Source organism: Lathamus discolor, chromosome 1 (assembly GCF_037157495.1).
Source record: "Lathamus discolor isolate bLatDis1 chromosome 1, bLatDis1.hap1, whole genome shotgun sequence".
Lineage (NCBI taxonomy): Eukaryota > Metazoa > Chordata > Aves > Psittaciformes > Psittacidae > Lathamus > Lathamus discolor.
This window is the reverse complement of record NC_088884.1, coordinates 123932349-123951936: the sequence shown is the minus strand read 5'-3', so window position 1 is coordinate 123951936 and position 19588 is coordinate 123932349. Positions and strand designations below refer to the sequence as shown.

The window sequence follows — 19588 nt, the reverse complement described above, 5'->3', positions numbered from 1 at the left end:
ACATCTATTCCAAATAGCACACTCAGGTTACCTTTCTGAGTGAGTACGGTAAGCACTTTGTGTTACATTTTTTTCTGCATGGTTTACCACTGAACCCCTTTAGATAGCCACAGAATTTATGTCTTTTGCCAGCTTTAACTATACACCTTGCAGTTTTAATTTTTCTTATAAGTGCACCATGGATTTGTTGTTTATGCTGCAGCTCAAAGTCTTCCAAAGTAGTCCTTCTTTATAATACTTTACATAGTTTCACTGTCTCTGAGAAACTGATTTCCTGGTGACTTGAAATTGACTTTTTCTGTGAAGCCCTTTGAAACCCTTTGCTGTTCAAGGGACAGCATGAGAAACTACAAAAACTAAGAAGGGATGCCTGCACAAACATGGATCCTATTTCTTCAAGTAGAACCTGCCAGAATTCTGCAGGCTTATCAAGTGTATGCAAATAAGTGGCTTTTGCCTTATCCTCCGTTCCCTTCTTTCTCTTATACATACCTGATTATTTCCTTCACATAAGTGTTTCTTTTTTAAATGTTTTTAAAATTCATTTTTCCCCAGTAACTTATGGGAAAATTGAACACTTCTTTTCTATTCCTGATTATTACTCTCTTCCCAAGAAAACACTATCAAATACTGTTAACTCACCTCACTTTTTTACCACTCTAACACATACACCCTTTCTCTGAGATCAAAGGCTTTATGCACTTCTAACCCAACCGTTGATGCTCTTCAGCATCTTTAAATGTGTCTTCGAGCTAATGCCTAGTTATAAGTGGTTCACACACACTTCTGGTGGGAGTTTTCCTCCTTGTGTCCTGAATTTTAATCTACCTGTGTCTTTTTTGAGTTTTTTCCAGCATTTCATTGTCCCATTTAATGTTTTCTTCAAAGGAAAGGCTATCCTGCATTCTTTGGTTGGTACTCAACTCATCTTTCACTGAAACTGAATCCACTTGCAGCTAAAAAATGTTCATCCAAGTTAGTAGGTTTTTTATTGCCTTTTTTGTTCATGATGAACATTACACTCTTTACAAATTGGATTCAGTTTTTCTAGATTCTTTTTCTAGATCTCTGACTAGTATAACTGATGGTGATAGCCATGCTATCACAGTCTAGTCCCATATTATCAGAGCAAGCTTAATTCAGCTTAATGTTGTGAATCTCTTTGCTAGCTCTATTCACATGGGCACAGGTTCCAAATAGAATTTTTCTTTTCAGTCCTTTCAAAGTGTCTTTCCTACATTCCACTCTGCTTTCTTACCCAGACTACAGTATCATATCTTCACAGTTCATTTTATCTGCCCCAGTTAACAGAAAAGTATTAAATAGACTAAAACTGTACAAAATAACATTACCTTAAATATTTTCCTTTTGTCTAGCATTCAGTGCTTGAACACATGGAGTAAAACATTCTTTTAACTTGTATCATGTGTCTTATACTTGGCCAAACAATTTCAGCTAAAATGAGACTTCTAATTTCTTCATTCTCCCACATGAGTCATTTTCTTAATTTCTGTGCTACTGGCAATATCTGTTTTTCTGTGACCAATTCCTCAGAACTGAAGGTGCTTGCAAGAGAGGTTTTCCCATACCTTTCATCTTTACCGTAACTGCGGTGTTTGGTTGAAATCCATGCTATAAAAATCAAGAGATTATACACCTACTTTCTCTTTCACTGAAGAAACCCACCAACCTGAAGTTATTTTGTTCTTGAAGAAATACTGAAGAACATGAATCCTCCTCACACAAAACATGGAGACAAACTCAGAGTACTTAAATTGTAGTATCTGCTTAAAGTACTGTTATTTTTTTAAACTGGTACATTATAAGCACCAGTATTGTGCTTATTCTCAATACTTAGAATAAGCACAGGCATAGCTACATGGAAAAATTAGATGCTTATGACTTTTTCACCTCTGTTGTGGAAGAGTGAGAAGGACACTGCACTCAGTGCTATTGTCATAGTCAGGTTAAACTGTTGCTTTGGGCTTTTCAAAAAGGCTGCATGTAAAGATGATACAGGATCTTTAAGCTCCAGCAGCTGCTTTCTACCTTCTAATTAAGTAGTGTACCACACAGAGAGACTATTAAACTGATGCTGCAGAAACCTGTAGTGACTGCTGGTGAGTTTATGGGCAGGATTTAAATTGTTGTTTTTAATGTAGAGTGAGCCTCAAAGGTTTCAAATGAATAACATGAGAGACCACCTATCTTGACAATTGATTCTGTTGTATTAGTGGTCAGCAGAGGAATTCAAGTTAATAGCCTAGTCATATAGGCAGGACAGACTTGGCAGAAGGAGGGCTGGTGGACAGCCTTGAACTCTGGAACTTATTCTTCAACTGTAAAAAGAGGATAATAATGCTCCTCTACCTCCCAGTAGGGTGCTTAGGCTAAATTCATTATTAGACATTTTCAGTAATGCTTCTGTTCATGTTTCCAAGGTAATGAATAGGGATGGGCTGGAAATCCCTTAACAATAAAACTTCTAGAAATTAAAGGGCAATGGGAGTTCAGGGGTCACAGCACTTGTGACAGGAACTATACTTATTGCAAAATTTGGTAGATAATTCCCAACACAATCAGTTCCCATCAAGACAATAAGAATATTTCTTTGGTGCAGGCTCAAACACCTACCCACTATGAAGACTGCCCAGAGATAATTTCATCTTGGCTTGTAGAAGACTGATCACAATATTGAGACTGAGTTAAAAAAAAAAAAACAAAACAAACAACAGACCAAAACTCCTTAAGATGTGTGGTATACTGAAAAAACTCGCGACTATCATCAACTGCATCCTTGCAGCCAAGAGTACTTTAGAAATCCAGAGCTGCATACATGTCCAGGATGGTAGCAGTGGGATTCCTTGCAAATCCCATCAGTCATTAAAGGACAAATCTCACACATGTATTTCAAAGTTAAAAAAAGAGCTCAATAAAACCCCCTCGTCTGACAGTGCGTTGCACAGGAGCTCCAATGTTCACCCTGAAGACAGATTCCTTCACTGCCTGACAAGCTAACCAGAAACCTCTACTGGGTCTGTGCAAGGTCATCTCTAGGTCAGGCTGCATATGAGGCTACATGCAGCTCAGAAGACACTAGTAAGGAATTTTCATTTCATGCTACCAGCAAACAGCATTCAAATACTGAGTTTATGCTTCATCACACCAAAGGGTTGATTAAGGTCTCTTCAGCAAAAGTATAGCTTAGGATGGCGGGCTTGTGGAATCGGCCTCAGAAAAGGCAAAGAATCCATCTTGGCTGTCTGCCTTGAAGTCCTGCTGTTTGGGTGAGAGGAGAAAGCAAAAGGAGTAAACTCTCTCTGATACGAAGTGTACTCATCCTCCTGCCGGACAAAACTTTTTGGTTTGTATTGCTGCTTTTGTTTAATATACACCTCATTCCTTCAGTTTCAGCAGCTGCTCAAAAAACCTGTTAAGAACAGCAGCTACAGTATGCTGTGTTCTGATACATATGCCTCTGAGATTTAGGTGTCACTTCTCCATGGTAATATTCAAAGTTAGGTGGATAGATCAAAATTGAAGACAAAACCAAAAACCAAACACCACACCTTTCCACATTTGAATGTCAGCAGAAAGCTATAGTGAGCAATCATTGCTACATCTTGTATTTTTTGATTGACTCTCACTGAATAAAGAAAAAACAATTGGCCCTAGTCATACCTGATATATACCCCAGTGCCTGCAGCATGCTTTTTCCTTGTATAAAGTGTACTTAGAACACAGAAAAGGTTAAGGAGCTAAAGAAACAAGTGTATCTTGCACTGAAAACCATGTTAGCAAAACTGCTAAATGAGCCTCTTGGCACTGGGTGGGCCAGGGGCTCACTTAGTAGCATGTAACACATTTTGTGTTGGCATACTATGTCAGGAAATCCCATTTCCTGGCTTTAGAGGACTGAAGCATGGATTGCCAACATACTCGATTAGACCGCTTCTGCTAAATTCCCTCTATTTTATTTTATTTATTGTATTTTATTTTATTATTTTATTTTATTCCATTTTACTTTTTTCTTTTTAACAAAAAAAAAAAAAAGGTTATCTAAGCAGCTGCCTGGAAAGGTCTTAAACTAGGATTGTCATCACCACTTACCCCCACAGTTTTTTACAATAAAATCCATCACTGTTGGGTTTAAACAGCAGCAGTTCAGTTCAATTCAGTTATTAGAGGTTCTATGAGTAGGAATAAATAGTGATTTTGTTCATGGTTTTATTCAGACTAAGTGTGGTCCCTAGGTTTCTGGCAAGCTGCCAGTGTAGCCATCTGTTTTACAAAGTTTATGGATCTCTCTGGAAATAGACAGCCCAAAGCTAAAATGTACTAGAGGAGCATTTTTCGTTGAACCACCTGCTGTAGATGAAGAATGCTCAGATTTCAATAGGGTTTTAAGCTTCATGTAGTCCTACAGTCAGCCCAATTAAATATGCAAGATGAACTTATATTCGTTTCGCCTACACTTTCTTACAACTCATCTTCTGTAACTTGCTTATAAACCTTTTTTCATATATATGTATATGTATACAAATACAAATACACATACAAATATAGTTGTAGGTATAGAGAGAGACTGTAGGAGGGCCTGAAGTCTGGAGACAGGTCACACCAAAATTGTGTGATGCTATACCACCTTCTGCTTCAAAGACCTTCTATACCCATAAACAAACATAACACCTGAAGAATATAAACAAGCAAGCCAGGATGAAGCCAGAAGGTATCCAAGATAAAATTTTGCTAGCAGATGTGCAGTTTGCAGGCTATCAGTAAAAACAGATGTCATTCCTATGAGGCACTGAGCAAATCAAACCACTCATACCAAGAATCTGAAGATAACTGAAAGAAAAGTGTTTTTAAAATTTATTTCTTGCAATTTCCATTGGGCTTTCTCTGCTACCCTATCTCAATAGCATGTTCCACCTCAAATATCCCCCTGATTGCAATATAGTTTACTCAATTTTGAAGTGAGTGTATTCCACATCAGTTGAAATTCTATTACATTTTTCCAGCATAAATACACTAGCATATGAATTGAACTATGTACTACCATAGAAATATAAATAAAGTACCCAGTACTGATAGGCTGGGTCCTGGCATCTTGAAACAACTTGCCAAGGCATGGCTAGATCTAGATTTTATAGACTAGGGGGAGAAAGAGGGGTCAACCAACACAATTGAAGCAGTTAGAGCCCATTCATTGTTTTTCCAAAATGTTTTTGGATGGATTTGCTGTTCTTATTAATTTAGCTGCCCCTGATATGGTTTGAATGTCAAGTAGCTGCTGTCAGGGTGGAAATAGGTGTGATCAAGATCCCTAAAGCAAAAGGGAAACCCCACCTAATTTGTAATTGTTGTATTGTATTGCCAAAATCTGAAAGATCAGCAGTGCGCTGCTGATGTTTGTAAACCTGTAGACATAGAGAAGTAGTTTCATAGAAGTTTGTTTTAAAGGAATGTATTTCTTACAGTGCTTGAGGATTGGAGGTGGCCTTGCACTAGACTAGAAAGCAAACTGATGTTAGCCAAAAATGACAGTCCATTGGCAATAGGTTCAAATTGAGAACTACAAGCAGTATAACTAGTTATACAAATCTGCCTCATTTTAATGGGATGTTTGGTTCAATGCAGTCAGCCTATAGGCGTATACTATTGTACTGTTATTACTGTCACTTATTCTCTGCAACATTCTTTATGTCTTTTTTCTTCCTTTTGGACTGTACTTTGTACTCAGAAATCCTATTCAGAAAGCATCAGTACACTTTTTAATTATATTTTTCCATTTCGATACAAGGTAGAGATGGAAAACAGCCCTCCAGTGGATTTTGATGGCTTGAATATGAGTCTGCTGTGAAATACTGAGCAGTAGAATGGAATAAAGGAAGAAGCAGCACCTCATGCTTACTTACAAAGTTCTGTTAAAGCATTGCAGTTTGGGGTCCCCCACCAGACCTATAAGTATTGTATCCTTCAGTACCTTCATAAGAGAAAAACTGACACCACAAACGGCATAACACAGTAAAAGGAAAGTACAATTACACATATCAGAGCAACACCTGATATATAGGATATAGAAGGCTGCATGCACAGACCAATGCTGTTCACACAGACTGACAATAGTTCTCAAGATTAAGCCATTTCAGAAGCAACTGAACAAAGCTGCAGAGGGGCTGTTTTTGCAGCTAAGCAATATCCCATCACAAAGAGAGGAATCCACACTGTAACTCATGGTGCTCATATATGTGTCAGGTGTTTCTTTCCAGCACTTCCTCAAAATGTCCATTTTAATTAAGGTTAAAAGGTCATGTATATAGGGACTTTTTTTCTTAATATCATAAAATCAGCTCATATTTTTTACTACATTAGAACAGTTTGGGGAAACTAATAAGGAAATTCACTCCTCTGATTAAAGTTTTGCCTGCCTTAATCAGTTATTGCTGTACAGTTTTGCATCCACTATAGGATTCAGGAATGGCTTTATTATGCCTTACTGTCTCTGAAATCTGCAGCTGACTTGTTGTAGATCTGTTTCAAATCCAATTGGAATCAGTGGAAGACTTCCCAGTGGTTTTTTGGTGTTTTTGTTTTGTTTTGTTTTATTCTAGATCAAGTCCTATGTGGGCTTGAGCTTCTGCCACTGTAGGGAATTGGGATTTGCCCTTTCACAAAATTTCTCTTTAAATGCTGTACATCATGGTTTCTAAACCCATAAATAGAGGAAAAAATGCTCAGTTTTATTATACAGATTTACAGACTGAAATTGCCAAGTATTAATAGTAGTGTGTAGTTATTTTCTTATGGAATTCATACTTAGCGACCTCCAGAGTCTCTGAGCTGTTCATCTGAAGTCGTGGCAAACAAACCTCTGCCACAGAAATCTTCATTTGATTGTTTATTTTCAGATAGGATCTACTTTCCTTCCCAGTTTGAATTTCAGAAGTTTCAAATCTCTGGCACAATGATAGCAATCAGGCATGCGGGTGCAATAAAGTTATGAGCTGTCAACAGTAATTCAGGCTGGGTGGCGGTATCAGACCGTACAGAGTCAGATCTGTTTTGGTTTATTTTTAAAGTTGGATTTCAAATCATCACGTCAGCGTTAATTCAGTCCTGATTAGAGTTCTGCTTCTTCCTTGTTCATTGCCAGCTTTGTAGTCCTCCTGCTGATCTCAAATATTGGACTCCTACCATCTTGGAATTTAGGTCCCCTTTGCAATCGTAGAGTTTGCAGGTCCCTGTGGCAAGCCTGGGTGGGGGGTGTAGCAAAACAGTGGGCAGCAGCTATTCATAACTTATCGAATCAAGATCCTGCCAAATACCACTTCTGAATATATGGTCAGCCTGTTAGTGGGTGGAAAATTACATTTCCCCTTGCTCTTGTTTGAAATATGCATTTATTTGATATTACTCCGCAGGCTACTTTTCAGTCAAAATTATTAGAACTGAAGAATTATGCAAAAGTTCGGCAAGTGCTGTAAGTTAATCAGAAAATCATTCATTAAAATTGTTTTGCTAAAAACGCAAAGCATTTCAAATCTTTTGTACTGATGCCACCTTGAAACTCACATCTGGAAAGCAAGGCTTTTTTTCAAACAAATATTTTATGCTGAGTAACAATCTCTGGAATGGTAAGACTGACAAATTAAAACTATTTCTTGCACCATTGAAAATCTACATATTTCTGGTGTTGATTAAACACTCATATTTGTAGGGCTTTTAATATTGGTACCGTTACAAGCACGTCTTTCACTGTCTATTGCTGAATCTCATCATTTGTAGAAGCTTGCTAAACAAAGGGAAAGAAGACTGGAATAGCTCCATCTCCAGTTACAAACTTATTATTCCTCTTTTTTGTGTTTAGTGTATGACCAGCCAGATGAGCAAAAGAACTGCAATACTGCAGTTGAAAAACATCATTCCCAGCTAGGTCAAGAAGTGACATTTTTATGAGCAGATGTGCCACCTTGCTAAAACAAATGAAATCATAAAACATAGTTTGCATATATAAGTAGTCTTCAAAGACCTGTGTTAATCACTCCAATTTTTTTATAGACAAGTAATGGCCGTAGCACAGACCGTAGCTTTTTTTCTGTTGTAGGTCAACAAAACATGATGCAGACTAGAAAACTGGGATAGAACATGATGCAGACTAGAAAACTGGGATTCAGGTTATGAGTGAACAGGGTATTTATTGAGTTATTCCAACTCTGTAAGCTGCATTATACATGAGATAAAAGTTACCCTTGAAATTCAACTATAAACAAAAAAATATTTTGATTTATTTCATTATCCAAGCATAATCTCAAGAGGAAGTGTCTGGTCTACTAAGCCACTTGCACAAAATTTATAACTCCTTTTCCTGTAGTAAATCACCTTTGCTTCAAAAAGAGAGAAGGTGAGACTAACAGATAAAACATACCATTATACCATCTTCTCTTGTAAATGACATAAGCTTATATACTAAAACGAAGGTCAAGATAACTGAGTTGTTACTTTTCATGAAGCCTACTCTAATTTGTTTGCCAACATAAATTTTCAGTAAGTTTTACAGAAACATAAATGGAACAAGCCCAGTTTTTATGTTTTTTCTTCCATGCAGTGTTTTATTGTAGCCTTTTAAGCAGCTCAGCTGCTAATGCTATGTGTATAACCCTTACTGAACTGTGTTGCAAGGGGAGTTCACTTTCAGCAATCTTGCTGAAAGCATGTTGACCAAACACATTTGGCATAGGTGTTTCTGTTTGCCTCATTACTGAGACTAAACAAGGGACATCTGAAGTGCAAGTCTGGGGTGAAATCCTGGATTCAGTGAATTCATAAAATTCATATGGACTGTATTTCTCTCTCCTAGCACCTTTCTCCATCTCAACAGCAAGAATGCTCCCTTCTGTGGAAAGATCTGGCACAGACCCTTTTAAGAATGATCAAGTAGAGATATCAAGGGAAGCACTGGATTCTTATTGTTAAAAGCATGACCACACAAGTTACCACACAAAAAGCTGGAATGCAAACTCAAAGAGCATCTGCTGCATGATGTTATCATCCCATATGCATATTTTTCACCATTAGTAAATGAAGTTATTTACTCTTTGCTGAAAATTTTTTATTATTGTCTAAGACAGTGAAGATGAACTGCTACAAAGAGGTGGCTGATTTTCTTTTTACAACATACTAGTCAGAGGATGCATGTAAGTAATTACTATAGTGTATTTAATGTGTTGTAAATCTGTATTCTTACTAAATTCTGACTTTCTCATTTGCTCCAGAATTCATACTTCATTGTAAGCAATTCTTTCTAGTCCTTTTTTTTAATATATCTGTATACATGTATTATAAACCTTATTAAAACAAAACATGTAACTTTGACTTGGAAATCCAGTAGTAACTGTATCCAACTGTATTCACATGGAGTTACTCATCACAAAAAATATTCCAATAATATTTTCAGTGGTATTTTTCTGGTGAAAATGGAATATATTTACAAGACAAAGAAAATCCATTCCTACCAGAGAGCTAGTGGGATGTGTCAAAAGCAACAACCTTAAAGAAGACGGAAACTGAGAAACAAGACAAAGGAAATAGGTACTAGAATATTTCATTTAGTAGCTATAAGACAAGTCCATCATAGATCATTATTTATAGGTCACTTTCCTGTCAGCTGTAGGATTTCTGGCCCTAATCATGAGAGTCAACACAGACTTCCGAATAAAAACTTCCAACATGATAAAGATAATTCTGAGTGGGACAAAAGATACATAGGACTATGATTTGCTTCCTTTCTTACATTAAAAATGCCAAGATATTTCCCTAATAATTCCTTGACATTAATAGTGCTGTTTTCTCCTGTCACAAACAAGGAAAAGACATTTCTTTAGCAAGATCTTGAGCCTCAGTGAAGCTGAAATTCAAGTCCTCAAGAAATGGAACTATATTTTTATATATATAATTTTTCTATAACAATGTGCTTCTACTCTATGCAAACTTGGAAGATTATTTACCTCTTCTGTCAGTTTTTGCTCTTCAACACACACAGGTTTCATTTTCCCTTCTGTCTTCATTTGGAATTAAAATGGAAAAAAAGCCTTTATTTTGTTACTGGTTCTGTTTGATGTGAAGATACACTTCAAAAATATCAGACTGTCCTTGGGAAAATGGCCCAGACAAGTTGGCTCATAATTCTGTTGTGGTTTAAAATGACACAAAGAAGGCTAGAGCTGTGGAGCACGTTTGGAGGGGACTTTTGTTCCAGTGTTTGAACTGAAAACTGAAAACATCCTACGTCATCCTGAAACAAACAAACAGAGAAAACGTTTTTTCCTACATAAGCAAAAAGATGGTGTAAAATCCTAACAAAAGCAATCCAGAACCTCCCCGCTACACAAACACCAGAGGAGGCATTTTAGACTTATTTTTAAAATAAAAGGACAAGAAATTTGAAGATGAGAACCAGATGCCCATAAACCAAATCAAGAAGATGGCCTACTTCTACCTACTGTAAATGAAAGTGAAGATTTACCACCTTCACTGATCAGTTATACCACATTATCACTTTCAGTCTCAGATGGCTTTCAGGTGTCCAGTTTCCTGTGTCCACAAGCAATACTTCAGGACCACTGCAGATTGCATCTGAAATAAAGATTGTCCAAATATTATGTGACTCACTGAGAACGGTAAAATTCTTATTTCATTCCTTTCTCTGAGCTTAAGTTTCTCTAAGAGAAACTTAAAGAGTTTGAGCAGCCTTTGCTACCTCCAGAGAGTTCCCTAATCACCATCTGAGGGGTAATAAGACCTTCGTTAATACATCTTTTGTGTATGTACATGCATACCATAGCTGGACATCAGGGAGAAGGAGAGACTATAAAGAAAGAAAGTAGAAAAGTGCCATTCAGTTCTGACATTCAGAACCCAGAACCTGCCAGCAAACTTGCATTAGGATTTGTTAATTAAAAAAAAAAAAAAAACAACAAAACCCCCAAACAGGAAAAAAAAAACCCACCAAAAAAAAAAAAAAAAAAAAAAAAAGAAGAAAACAAAACCAGAGTGAAATAGGTTTTCCTTGTTCACTTGTTCCTTGTAGTCTGGCTTTAGGTTTGGACTCGGGCAATGTGCCTTAGGTTACAATATATCTTCAGTCTTACTGACAACATCTCTAGGCACTGAGACAGCTCACCTGCCTGTGCTCTGATGGCTGTTTTGCATGACTGCTGGAAACAGTGATTTTCAAGACCTTTTAATCACAAGTAGATGAATTCATTGGACAGTTTACAACTCTAATTGACAGTCAATTTTTTTTTTTAAATGTTGATGTTTTAACACAAAAGTCCACAACTGTTGCTTTAAAAGCACTTGAGAACAAGCAAGAAGATAAATTTATATGTTGAATAAACCATATAGATGTTTTTATACTAAACTGGAAAGACCTTTCATGTTTATTATCATCTATAAATTCTGTAATAAGAACTCTGTAAAACAAAGCCAAATGCCAGTTTAAGGAAATATACTGCTTCCATACGACAGGGTTATGCTCATGCTAAACCAAGGTGTTCTGACACAACATCAAACAACCCTGCTAACTTCTCTGCTGGCTGCCCTGTAAACCCACCTTTGTAAGCTGGCTAGCTTCTGAAAACATTTGCATTATCAGGACCCTTGCATGAAAGTGCTGATTTTCAAATCAATATTAATATAATCCACAGACCTTAAAAAAAACCCCAAACACACAAAAACATGTAACAACCTAAAAAATACAGAAGTGTAAGAAATATTAGAAACTACTTATGAACCATGTTTTTAGATTTTAAACAAATTATTACATAACTGTAAACCAAAAGAAATTAACCAATTTCTTGAAAAGAGATTGTTTGCTAACCTTTGTGCTCACCATCAACATTGTTATAAAGCAGCTAATGAGTATATTTGGAAGCTTGCTGACTGACCTCCTGACTAGTAAATGTGGACAGGCTGAGTAAAATGGTTAGCTATTAAAAACCAGCAAAGTAGTGCAGTGTGAATGAATGTTAGACAATGTTTATTGCTCATGGATGGGAAGAGAAGGCCTTGATTTAACAGGTGCATTAAAAACTCTTCTTCAGGCCCAGTTATGCTGACTAAATTATTTATTTTTACTGGGGCAAGTTTCTTTCACTTACAGAATGTAATTTAACAAATGAAAGCGTAACTTCTCAAAGCACATTCAAATTCACAAGAAGAAGAACTGTTGTAGCATTTGGTCCTGGTAAATATTTGTACGGAAAGAGATCCACCTAATGTATGAAGAGGATCCATATTGAAAAATAAGATCCAAGAGTTGTCTGCAGTTCCTCTTAAAGCCACCCCTGCAGAGAGCCAAGGCTAATTTTGTTGTTCTGCCTTCATATCTAAAATCACAAATGCTGATGAGAAACCTGAGCTGATGTACGTTTATCTGGTCTCTGCACACATCGGGGTGATTTATAAGCTACAATTGTAAGTACTCAGTACTGTAGGTTTTGAACTTGCTGAAACTTGAGAGACATCAGATAAAATATTCAAGCAGAATAAAATTCCACATAAATAAGTGACAGAAATTTAAGCGAAGTTTATTCAGGAGAAGGGTTTGACCACACAAGCACTCGAACATAACAATAGATGCTTGTTTATTTGAAAATATTTATTTAAAGCTTTGGCTTTAGCAATCACCAGAAGAAAATCCTGATAGCCATCAAAGACCATAATGGAAAACAATCATGAGTAACGTGGATCTTGTTTATTTGTATTCAGTTTCCTCTTGAAAATCACATTAGATATAAGCTTTTTAAATAAAAGTAAGGATTTAGCTGTGTTGATTCGAGCTTTATGAATTCATTAAGTGGCAATTTCAAACAAGATTTTCCTTACAAACTCTTATTAAAATATAGCAATGGGCAATTAAACAAGAATAAGAGTGGCTTAATTTCCATATCTGAGAAACATTACATACAATGTATATTCTATAAAATATCTTCACCACTGAAGCACTGAATAACATCCTGAGGCTGGAGAAAGACCTTTCTGTCCCAATTGCCCTTCACAGTGATGTATCAGCAGAGAAGAGCACAGTATTTACTGACTTGCATTCTATGGCCCTCATTCATGGAAACAGTTTTACTTGGAAAAACACTTAGAAGCATGGGTTTACTTTCAGAAATATTCTCTAATTTAATTAAAACCTGCTGCCTCTTACAGGAATTATTTGTGTTTATGATACTACATCAAACTAGAGCTAAATATCTAAAACATCCAGGCCCTTTCTCTCTGCAGCCAGCTTTAAAGTCCTTCTTTCTTCCACCTAGCTACTCTTCAGTGACAACAGACAGCCTCAGTTTCCATAGTGCATGAAAAGGCTAAATTCCCCACTAATATTTTCAAAATGGACATCTAATCAAAGATTAGTCACCAGCCTTTCACATGACACCCACTGAACATATGAACATATGATCAATGCTGGGATTCTAGAGCAGAGCCCTACAAACTTCAAGAGAAAAATGGAAAAGAAAGAAAAACAGTACCACCTTCTATAGTCTTGACTGGATGTTTGATTGATGTTATCCACGCAACAAAATAATATCCCACCTTATCTGTCTTTTCTAGTTAAACTTATCATGCTAATATCCTCAAAGACTGAGGAAAAAAGAATTACTGGCTGGGAATGTGCGTGCAGTCTTCCAGGTTAGCAGCAGAATGTCAGCAGAGCACAACTGAGAGAAACTGCCCGGCAAAAACAGCAGCTTGGGATGTTTACAGTGACAGAGGCAAAACTTAAGATGCTGTAGACAGAGAATGGAGAAAAAGACAAGAGATATATTCTGCAGGCAGAAGAGGAGCAATTAGTATTGAAAATATTCAAGTTAATCTAATTCTGTTTGGTTTGGGGTTGGTTTTCTTGTTTGGGGATTTGGGGGTTGTTTTGTTTTGTTTTGTGTTAATCTACTGAACTTCACAAACACGTTTTAGGTTTTTTGGCAGTTGGCTCAGCAAGACAATTCCCTACTTTCTGCCTTTGTTCTATTTCTGTTTCTTTCTTATCCAATTTATATTGAGGTAGCTTTCTGAGAAGCACAATGCTGAATTCCTAATGCTAAATGGAAAGGATCGTTATTCTATTAAGTTATTAACAATGGCTTAATTGCCTTTTAAAATTAGAAATATGCTTTTAAATCCTGAAAGTACTGATTGATAGGACTTGTAGAAGACAAAATAAGGCCCTGTTGCAACAGGTATTTCACAGGAGAACTGACACTGATTTTACTCTTTGTCCTAAATGCAAAATAGCTTGGAGACAAAAGCAAACTATTTCCCATATGCGTAATTTATAGGGAGAATCTCTATTCAGTAGGAGATAAAGAATATCTAAATAAATCATCACTTCAACAAGTTTTTTTCAGACATATTTAAATTTAAAGTTTAGACAGATTTAAAATAACAGCTTGAGCGGAAAGCAAATGTTTTCATTTGGGCACCAGTGAAAATTTTATGGTCCTCTTGGGTCTGCTAATAATGACAGCAGTTTTTTGTTGAATTTTTATACTGGATCAAAGCCAAGTTATATATTTTTTTTTTTTTTTAAGAAATCGATTTTGTTGTTGTTGTTGTTCAGTAACAAAGATTTTTCCCATCTGGGAGAAAGAGCCCCAACAAATGTTGTATATATTAGTGTCAATTTCAAGGGCAAATATACAAGATTAAATTGTTAGAGAGAAAATAATAACACATGTAAAGCCATCAAAGTGAAACAGTAGTGAAGATGATAGCACTCAAGGTCATTCATCATGTTTTTCTTCACAATTATATGCCTGTACCATGATACCATATTCACAGCAAGCTGCAAATACAATTTCTAGTTGCAAAGGGAACAATGATTCAAGATACAGCATGTTCTCAGCTGCACTATATGGGGAACATTTTGATCCTATTACAGTTCAGGAGTAAAACCCAGCTCTCAACTTCAATGGATATCTCATGGGCTTCAGAAGGAATTCTACCTGCTAATGCCAAAGCTTCCTATCACTAGGGACAGTACACACGTCAGAGAAGCAATACAATTCATAGGTACAATGAATCAAGAAACCCAGGGGACCTTCAGCTGAATGTGTTGGACGGGAAGGGACTCTGTTGGAAAGTTCTTAAAGTGAAACATTAAACCAGCTAAATCATAATGCTTACCACATTCTGCAGTGGTAACTAAGATAATAAAATAACCTATTTTTTAAATAATTAACTAACCTTTTCCCTGTGCCAATGTTCTTTCAGCCTTTTTAAAAATAAAATTAGATTTCCATGTCTGAGCATAATTTACTTTTATGAAAACAAATATATATTATGTCATATCTAAGCGTTTGGTAAGATTCCTGTCTGCAGCAGAGTGGCTCTCTACAGGAGCTTTTGCAGAAGAGCACATATCTTCTACAGCTGGAAAAGACGTTACGGCTTTCAATTTTCCCAGAGCCCAGCCCTACATGCAGATCAGGGTCACATCCATGCTGGTAGTCTGCTTCTGGTTACAGGTGAACTCCCCCATAGGAGTCTGTCAGTGTTCAGGGAAATGTCCTGCAGCTATGTTTAATTCCCTGCTCAGAGTGTAATTCCACAGTATGACTTCTTCAGCAACAGGGATCCTATAAGCATTTCCTAAGCTCCACCCTTTAATTCTCCATCTTCAGATGCTCATTTCCTTCTCCTGCCCTGCAACTTTCTACTACTTATCTGTGACGAAGCAATGGTAGATAACACCATACTGTAAAACATATGACTGAGATGATGCAAAAATAACAGCTATATATGAGTGCAGCTGCAAGGTGCTTAGAGGCATTCAGATATCATAAACTATCACAAATCCTGGTTGGGCAAGCAGCAGTTTTCAAGCCATGCACTAAGCACCACTATAGGTATAATGCCCGTGGCTGTGAATAACACGTGCTCCAGATGAAGACAGGCAAAGCTGTGGACAGAACACAGCAGCCTGCACTAGGTTACCACTCCTAGTGAGCATTTACAAGCAAGGGAGCATATTTTTTTTAGGTTTCTTCTCTTCCATTCCTGTCACTTTGAGGTCTTCTGCTTACCAACTCATGACACCGCCACCATCCACCGTCATTTTTATTCTACATCATGAAAAAAGCTTTTCATAGTCTTTTAATAACTGAATCTAAATGGTTTTACTTGCTTAGGCTTCACTATGAGGGTGGTGAGCCACTGGGAGAGGTTGCCCAGGGAAGTTGTGGATGCCCTATACCTGGGAAGTGTTCAAGGCCAGGATGGATGAGACTGAGCAGCCTGGTCTAGTGGAAGATGTCCCTGCCTATGGGAGGGGGCAGAACTAGATGATCTTTAAGGTCCCCTCCAACCCAAACCATTCTATGATTTGCCTAAAACTTGCAATGTCTTTACCTCAGAGAGGTATAGACAAATTTAGACAAAATTAGGTGAAGACCTATTTTGGTTTTTTTTTTTTCTGGTGATAAAGAATGAGCCACGAGAGGTTACAGAATATATCATAATGCCACAAAAGGACACGGCAGGCAGTCATGAAAAGAAACTCTACAATGGAAATAAGGTTTAACAGTAGTTTCTGCTGCATAGAATATAAGAAAGTCAGGACCTAAGCATAAAATAACAGGGACGTTTCTGGCAGAAATTAGTAGAAATAGAGAGGACACTCCTGTGGCATTAATATTCCTGAAGTTATTTGTTTAAATCAATAATGCAATAAACATATTTTTTACTTTTTTTTCTGACTAAAATGCAGTAAAGAAAACCTGTGATCTTCGATCATATTTATTCCTCCTACAGGAGACTTCACTTCCAGCCTAACAGCTCATGGAAGCAATTAATATAATTCGTGCAAAATGCTACCCCTAGGAAAGGTATTTGCATGGGCTGAATCCAATAAAAACATACTGCAGTCTAAGCAGTGATATATTTCAGCAGCTGCATAATGCATTGGGATATGTTTGATCATGGACTTTAAGGATGTTATGGCAAAGCATCAGTTATATACAGTGACTTCATCTCAATCTTTGCCAATTTAGCACTTCCCCAACTTTTACAAGAGGGGTTTGTGATTTGACATCTGCTAACTAGTTACAGTCCACTGGCCAATGGAACTCAATGTCTCAGCTTTGAAATGATGCAGGAAAGAAATGCTCTAGCTTCAGACCAAAGAATGAATATAAATTCATACCTCCCAAAATACTCTTAGAACAGAATAATAACTTAAGATGAAAATTAATGAAAGATGGTAAAGACAAACTCATGAAACTGACCTACCTAACCCATTAGCCCCTCAGCATGCGGAGGAATACGCCTGAATTGGTGGGATAAGTATATCCATAAAATAGGTATATTTTGTGGCTCTCAAGGAATTTTTTTAGAGTAACTTCTAAGAAAGAAAAAAGTAGGTAGAATCAGGTAGTAGACTAAATAATAAACCATATAATTGTGTAATAATGTGTAAGTTTTGTAAAAAAAAAACAAACACTCTTAGCTTTGTTAGTTCTCCTAAAGTTTTTGAGTTCTCCAAGTCTATTGATCTGGGGAGCCGTGGGGGAAATATTTTGTTTCACTCTCCCCTCTACTGCAGGAGGTAAATTTTCAAATTGTTTTAGAATGTAATTTTACTCTATAAATTTCTGATAGCTACAGCTTAGTTCCAAATACAGAATAGAAATATCTATTGTCTATTTTACCTGTTTTGCATTGATGATCCTTGATTTTACCATCTAATTATAGAAATGGAATTCTTGGGTTTGTTCTTTGTGTTTTAAACATTTTCTGCTTGTCTTGGTATGAATCTGTCCAAGTTTGTTAGCCAGCGACATTTTTAAACTTTTAAGTTATAATGTTTGCCATCAATTTTTTAAATTAATCAGAAAACTTGTTTTATTTTGTATTTTATTTCGTAACATCGTTCTAATGCTTTCTTACAGCCAGGCTATTTTCTGCCCAGTATAACTTATTTCTGTCTATGAAATCATCTTTTTGAGTATCCAGTGGCTTGTTTAGTTTCCATGAATATTTCCTCTTTTGAATTTACGGTCCCTATCACTTACAGTGACAAGACATTAAATTTGGGGAAATTGGTCTTTTTAAAGTTCAGAATATATAGACTGATTTGTATGAAATACAGTCACTACTACCTGGTCAGCTGTTAGTTTTAAGTCAGTGATTAACTCTTTTCCCATCTTCCTGAATGAGGTCAAGCATTTGGTAACATCCTGGTGGATATCGATTTTCTATTCAGAGAAATTATTTCCGAACATTTACTAATATCCGAATATCTAAGGAAAACTGGCTTCTAACCAATGACAGGACCCGCATGCATCACTCGAATATAATTCACTCCACTGAGAAGCTAGTGGAAAAAATAAAAGGAAGACTTTAAATAATGAACAAGGAAAAAACCCAGACCAAACTAACCAACTAAAAAAAGACCCCAAAACAAACTTTTCAAACAGTGTTGTACTCTGAAGACTTAAGAGACACAGGTCCAGGATAAACCTTGCCTACTGCTGGACTCTGTATCTTGGGCAGCCCACTGCTTCTTCCCTGCTTTCTTCTTTTTATTTTTCACGGGTTATTACACTTGGGGCTACCTGTTGCAGAGCTAAGATTCAGTCTCTAAAATCCAGGACCAGCCTGAAGCTGTGGTGAGTGAGAATCTTTGCTTGACAGTGAACGTGCTGCAAATTCTCCTCAAATAAAGTCACCCAGGACTTGAGGTGAAAGATTTCAGGACCTCCTTCTACCACCCACTGAAAATGACATTCACAGAGATAAACCAGTTAAGCCTGCCAATTTAATAGCACAACTGCAGCACATAACTGGATAGACAGAATGTATAGCGACTTTCCTATGGGGAAGACCAGGCATGCTCTGATGTTTCCAAACAAAGCTTTCTTGAAACTTCCAGCTAATTTCTACCAGAAATTAGAAAAATCCTGGCATCCGTCCAGTCCAGACTTAAAAACATCTGAGCAAAATTTTGGTGGACTAGAAAAACTCTAGACATGACTGCAAGATCTAAGAATCTTTGTTGGTTTTTTCCCCTAGGCATTGATTGTAGATATTTCAGAATAAATTTTTGCTGTTTTCTAGTGACAAGTTTGGGTGCCCATTCTTAAGTGACAAAATGTGGGACATATGCTTTTAACCCAAGTAGCTGATCACTCTCAGTTTTCCTACAAAGTAAAACTCCGAGTTCTCAGTCCGGCTCGTAGCGTCAAAGTCCAGAAGCTCTGCTGTTTGTTATTCAGTCAGAGGCGGATTTTAAGGATAGGTAAAATGTAATCCATGGAAAATCTTTTTTGATAACATGGATAAATACCTTGTGATCAACTTTTGGGTCTCAGTTTTCTACTTCATAACCTGATTATGTGCTAGATTAACATGGTGAGGCATTACTGATATAAAAGAATGGAATTTGTTAGGGGTGCAAAGCTCCTTTCAAGTATAGGGTAGAAATAACCTAGACATTCCTGACTGGGTGTCCTGGGTTGAGCAGCAGCAGTCATTTTTCTCCTTCTTAGGAGCTAGTGCAGTGCAGTGTTTTGATCTTTTGGCC

General features: G+C 36.9%; 2 long non-coding RNA genes across 6 annotated transcripts in view; one reads left to right on the top strand and one right to left on the bottom strand.

Moving 5' to 3' along the window:
* The window catches only part of LOC136007346 (uncharacterized), a 34392-nt gene extending 25521 nt beyond the window's left edge, over nucleotides 1–8871 (top strand). The window contains exon 3 of the long non-coding RNA XR_010609643.1: nucleotides 8861–8871. This is a non-coding gene — a long non-coding RNA (uncharacterized LOC136007346). The remainder of the gene's footprint in view (nucleotides 1–8860) is intronic.
* Nucleotides 1–19588, bottom strand: part of LOC136007344 (uncharacterized) — a 97540-nt gene that overhangs the window by 8118 nt on the left and 69834 nt on the right. For 3 of the 5 annotated variants that reach the window (XR_010609642.1, XR_010609638.1, XR_010609639.1), the window contains exons 2-3: nucleotides 10503–10635; nucleotides 8135–10294 (exon numbers count right to left, since the gene is read on the bottom strand). This is a non-coding gene — a long non-coding RNA (uncharacterized LOC136007344). Of the gene's footprint in view, nucleotides 1–6933; nucleotides 7482–8134; nucleotides 10295–10502; nucleotides 10636–19588 lie in introns of those variants that run through there. The other 2 variants (XR_010609640.1, XR_010609641.1) reach the window with 2 other exon arrangements.